We start from the raw sequence: 6,457 nt of genomic DNA, 5'->3' as shown, positions 1-6,457 counted from the left end.
GAAGTCTGACAAGCAAAAAGAGAGTAGGTCTGCTCAGACGGCTTAGAAAGCTGAAGAGAGAAAAAAGAGAAAAGATGTTTGGGCGATTGCTGATCCTGATCAGCCGTCTAAAAAGAAAAAAAAAGAATTCAAGCCATACGTCTCTCGGTACGAATTCAATAAAGACTTTCTCTTCATCTTCATGGAGATAAAGGACCGGCTAACCATTGAGAACCCGAATCCGATGAAGAGTTCTGTTCAGTCGCGGAACAATAATAAATAGTCTCACTTCCATGAGGAAGTGGGCCATGACACCAACGACTGCTATAGCCTCAAGCGGACGTTGGACCGTCTGGCTGACAAGGGCTTGCTGAAGTCCTATGTTTTGAAGTCTAAAGCGGCTTCCAAGACGAATCCGGGGCAATCGTCTAAGACTTTCCAGCCTACTAGTAGCTCGGACACTGACAAGGATCCGGTCTACACAATAGTAAGCGGGTTCGCAAGCGGTGGCCCGACCATTCGGGGCACCAAGCATCATCTGAAGAAGATGATCCACTCGGTTGATGATGGACATGAGTCTACCAGTGGTACATTTCCAGACGTCCTCATCACTGAGAAGGACCGGGGAAAAGTCCGCCGGCTGCATGACGACCCAACCGTCATTGAGTGTAAGGTCGCCAACCAGCTGGTTGGTCGGATCCTTATAGTCATGGGTAGCTCCTCTGATCTCATTAGCTACAAGAGTCTGTCTAAGCTGAGCTATAAGCTGGAAAACCTGTGCGACGTCTCCCGTCCACTAGTTGGCTTTTGTGGAGGGGTCGTACACCAAGTCGGACAAATTGATCTACCCATCCGAGTGGGGCAGAAAGGAAAAGGGCGACTGTAGACACCCATTTTTGTCTCCCCAAAAGCAAACCCAGTGATGAATACCTTTTGCGTCGAATGATTATCGAACGAAGTGAAAGTGTGAAAGGTCAGGTGTTGCGGTTAGTTTTAAAAAATTCATTCTTTCTGTTTTCCAAAAACAACTCTATTTTATGAAAATAGCCAATCCAGTTTAGTTTGGTCCACGATAAGGGTCCAATAATAGTGTAGTTGGATGGGGCTTGCAAAGAGCTTTCCAACGATATGTTATAAGCCCAATTCCGATGAATAATGAGGAAATTATGGCCAAAATACTAAACTGGGCCCGGTTTGATTTTTACATGCGGCCCGATGATCTAGGGGAGGGCCCAACGTTAATTATTATTCCTAAAGTTATTAGAATTAATTATAGTCTTCTAGAATTCTCTAGAAGGTTCTCTTAAGTCCTAATAAAATTAGAATTAATAATTATATTTTGATAAGTTTTCCTTGGAATAAAATATTATTTTATGAAAAATACGATTTCAGTTTTCATACGGACTTTGCAAGTCAATTTTGATTGATAAGTGGACTCCGTCTTTGGAAGCGCGTAGGAATCCAGGCTGTCGCCAAACGACAGGCCTGTCGCTACGCGAGAAGTTTGGTTTTGCGGCGACAGCGTGGAGTTTTATTCTTTATCACATTCTACCTATTTTCGGACTGTTTTCTTATAAATAGGGTCCTAAACCTCCGTTTTTATCATCAACAATCAGGAATCAATTCACAAACAATTAGTCTATTCTCTAAATTCTCTCTAAGCTCTCATCTCTCTAGCTTTTCACACAATTCCGCATACACGAGATCTAGAAACACCTAGCCGAATTTTTAGTTGCCTTCGCCCTAGACGTGAAAGGTTATAATTTCTGAGGGTTTGGTCCCAAATCTCTATTTCAATTATTTGATTTAATTGTTTGATTTTATATTTTCCTTGAAGTTACTAACGCGTGTATTTTGTTATTAGAAAGAGGTACAAGGCATCAAAGTATGTGATCTTATTGCTCTATTCTTGTAGAAAGCATGTTTAAATTTGTTTAATTCCTAGTATCATGTTAGGATGCTTTCTAGTATCATGTTTAGGGTTCCTTTTACTCTTTTCTAATATCATGTTAGTACGATGTTAGGTTTAAAGCTTTAATCTTTATTTCTTAGTGACATGCTAGGGTTTGTTATTAATCTTGTTAGTATCATGCCTAGGATTTTGCTATTAATATTATGCTTTAACATGATTAGGATTATAATTATTTTTTTTATAATTATTATGATAATTATTATGTTGCTTGATGTTATATTCATTGTTGTTGCTTGATCACGCCCTCTCTTGCAAGATTAAAGGGAATTGGTACTTGTAATCACGCTTAATAAGATAATTAATAATCTTGTTTAGGCGAATATGATTATAATTCAAGTGATCGCCAATAATAGACTTATTTGTGCATTAAATTCAACCAACATAGATAAACAGGTTTAGGGTTAACCTATTGATTGCATGTTAGTCAGAAAGCGCACATGAACACGAGCAGAATAAAGTAGAGGCCTATTTTTTTTAGGGCAGGTTCAATCTCTTTTAGGTTGGATTTGTACCTTCATCCCCGAACCCTATTTGATTCAAGACCTTTTGGAGTTGACGATCTCATGGATCGTTAAGGGGTGTAATCTTCACCTTGTGAATGGTTTACAACTTCCTAAAACTTGTTGGCGACTCTTTTGCTCTAGCTTCCTTCCCTTTGGACGCCACCATGCTTAAGTGTATGATCACAGTGGGGTTCAAGTTTGGGGTAATGCTTGAAATATTCCCTACAGTTTTTGGCGACTTAACTGGGGACAATTTCTATTTTAATTCCTGAAATTTATTTCGGAAATGATTTAGAATGAGTGGATGAGACTCGAAAAGTTCTAAGTATTTCATGTGCGTAATTTTGATTAACATTATTGTCATATGCATCAGAAAAGGTACTCATTGGATAGACCATCCGAAATGAGTAAAAAAACATAGGATTTTTACACGTAGGAAATTTGAGGAATATCTTTCACAACTAGAATCGAAATAATGTTGCGAAAAACTGGAAAATTTTACGAACACAGAAAGCTGCTGAGGCATGTAGGAACTGGCGTCTAGATAACAGAGCCTGTCACCGAACATATAGCTCTGTCGCTAGGCGACAGGGCTATATAGAGGCGACAGTCTCTGTTGGCTAGCGCTGCATTCTTCCAATACCGAGCCAGAAATATGAGTTCTAATTTTGACCAGTTCAAAAGAAATCACAGCGAGGAAAGAAGTCAGGCGGCAGCTGCCAAGGTCAAAAAGTTGTTAGACGCCGGGTTCATTCGGCCATGTAACTTCCCTGATTGGGTTGCAAACGTGGTGCTTGTAAAGAAGCCGAATGGTACTTGGCGCATGTGTGTAGACTACACTGACTTGAACAGGGCATGTCCAAAGGACAGTTACCCGCTTCCAAAGATCGACAGCCTGGTCGACTCTACATCCGGACATGCCCTGATGAGTTTCATGGATGCCTACTCCGGCTTCCACCAGATAACCCTGTGGAAAAAAGATCAAGAGAAGACGGCCTTCGTCACTGATCAGGGGTTATTCTGTTATACGGTGATGCCGTTTGGCTGGAAGAATGCGCCGGCTACTTTCCAACGGATGATTAATACAGTCTTTATTAATCAGATTAAGAGGAATGTAGAGGCGTAAATTGATGACATGATAGTCAAATCCAAGCTACAAGCGGATCTCCTTGCTGATCTCTAAGAAACATTCACCACACTCAGGCGGCATAAGGTCATGTTAAATCCCAAAAAGTGTATTTTTTTATGTTGAGTCTGGGAAGTTTATCGAATTCCTGATTGATCAAAGGGGGATAGAGGGTAACCCCGAGAAGATACAGGCGGTAATTGACATGAAGTCACCCCGCACTGTCAAGGAAGCTCAGAGGCTTACCGGTTGCCTGGCTGCGCTTGGGAGATTCCTCAGCCGGTCAGGTGACAAATGCCTTTACTTCTTCCAAGCAATCAGGAAGAAGACTAGATTTGAATGGGGAGATGATGCAGAGGCGGCCTTTTAGAAATTGAAAGAACATTTACACTCCTTGCCAAGGCTTGTTAGCCCTCTGCCAAAGGAGACGCTTTACATGTACGTAGCCGTCTTAGATCATGCCCTCAGTGTCGTTCTCCTTGCTGAGAGAGACGATATTTAGCTCCCAGTCTATTTCATTAGCCATGTTCTCAGAAATGCTGAACTCTGGTAACCCATGATTGAAAAATTTGGCCTTGCTCTTTACATAGCTGTTAAGAAGTTGAAGCCTTACTTCATGGCACATCCGGTGGTGATCTATACAGATCAACCCCTCAAGCGGCTAATGACAACCTTGGATTCATTCAGCAGAATGCTCAAATGGGCTATTAAAATGCAAAGTCTTGAAATCACCTACGAACCAAGAAAGGCAGTGAAGGGTCAGGTGTTTGCCGACTTCATTGTCGAAATGACAAGGGCGGTTGCTCCGGACAACCTTGATCAGGTTTGGAAGGTGTATGTAGAAGGGAGCTCTACTATGAACGGTTGTGGTGCAGAAATAATCTGTCAATCTCCGGAAGGGGATAAATATGAATATGCACTACGGTTCAAGTTCCAGGACTCAAATAATGAGGCGAAATATGAAGCCCTACTAGCCGGCATCCGCATGTGCAAGGCGGCGGGGGCAACAAAAGTTGATGCCTGCTCAGATTCTCAGTTGGTCGTTAGCCAATATCATGATGAATATGAAGCCACCCATCCGGCAATGATCAGATACTTGCAGGCGGTTAAAGCTGAGGCCTAGACACTTGAGGAATTTCATTTAAGTCAAGTGCCTAGGTCTGAAAAAAAAACCAGGAGGATGCTCTGTTAAAATTGGCATCCTCTGCCTCCTGTTATACGCCTCGGTCAGTCTTTTGGGAAGTTATGGAAAAACGGAGTATATTTGATGAAGAGCCCATTGGAGTGCTTGACCGAAGCTCTACCTGGATGGATGGCATCCGGGCATACCTTACAAACAGTACGCTTCCTGATTCACCCCAGGAGGCGGTCGTATTAAAGAAGCGTGCTACAAACTTTGAGATGAAAGACGAAGAGCTCTTCAAGGCGGGTTTCCTAAAACCTTTGTTGAAGTGTGTTAACCCAGAGAAGGGGAAAGAAGTTCTCGAAAATCTGCACTCGGGATATTGCGCCTCCCATATAGGCGGCAAGGTTACTTCTGGCCCACTCTAGAGGCAGACGCCATGGAGATGGTCAAAAAATGTGACAAGTGCCAAAGATTTGGCAAGCTCATCCATCAGCCGGCAACTGACCTGACAGCAATCCACAACCCAATTTCGTTTGCTAAATAGGGCATGGACATTCTAGGTCCTTATACGCCTGCACCAGGCGGAGAACGCTATATTCTGGTGGCTATGGATTATTTCACCAAGTTGGTGGAAGTAGAGGCGGTCAAAAGCATCAAGACAAAGGATGTCATCTCTTTCATCTGGAAGAACATCATCACCCGGTATGGGGTACTGTAGACACCCAAATGTGTCTCCCCAAAACCAAACCCAGTGATGAATACCTTTTGCGTCGAATGATTATCGAATGAGGTGAAAGTGTGAAAGGTCAAGTGTTGCAGTTAGTTTTTGTTGGAATTCTTTCTTTCTGTTTTCGAAAACAACTCTATTTTATGAAAACAGCCAATCCAGTTTAGTTTGGTCCATGAAAAGGGTTCAATAATAGTGTAGTTGGATGGGACTTGCAAAGAGCTTTCCAGCGATATATTATAGGCCCAATTCCGATGAATAATGAGGAAATTATGGCCAAAATACTAAACTGGGCCCGGCTGATCTTTACATGCGGCCCAATGATCTAAGGGAGGGCCCAAGGTTAATTATTATTCCTAAAGTTATTAGAATTAATTATATTCTTCTAGTATTCTCTAGAGGGTTCTCTTTAATCCTAATAGAATTAGAATTAGTAATTATATTTTGATAAAGTTTTATTTGGAATAAAATATTATTTTATGAAAGATACGATTTCAGTTTCATACAAACTTTACAAATCGATTTTGATTCATAAGTGGACTCCGTGTTGAAAGCGCGTAGAAATCCAGGCTGTCGCCACGCGACAGACCTTGTCGCCTAGTGATAGACCCTGTCGCTTGGCGATAAGGTCGGTTTTGCAGCGACGGAGTGGAGTTTTATTCCTTATCAAATTCTACCTATTTTCGGACTGTTTTCTTATAAATAGGGTCCTGAACCTCCGTTTTTATTCATCTGCAATCAATCAATCATCATCAATTCTAATCAACAATCATCTCTTTCTCTAAAGCTAGAAGCTTTTTCTCTAAAGCTAGAAGCTTTTTCTCTCTATTCTTTTTCTAAACCTTCCCTCTTACGAAATTCCGCATTCACGGGAATCTAGACACCTAGCCAAGTTCGAAGTTGCCTTCGCCCTAGACGTGAAAGGTTATAATTTCTGAGGGTTTGGTCCCTAATCTCTATTTCAATTATTTGATTTGATTGTTTTGATTTTATATTTTCCTTGAAGTTACTAACGCGTGTATTT

Source organism: Chenopodium album, chromosome 15 (assembly GCF_948465745.1).
Source record: "Chenopodium album chromosome 15, dcCheAlbu1.1, whole genome shotgun sequence".
NCBI lineage: Eukaryota > Viridiplantae > Streptophyta > Magnoliopsida > Caryophyllales > Amaranthaceae > Chenopodium > Chenopodium album.
The sequence above is the reverse complement of the archived record's forward strand: the minus strand, read 5'-3'. Positions refer to the sequence as shown.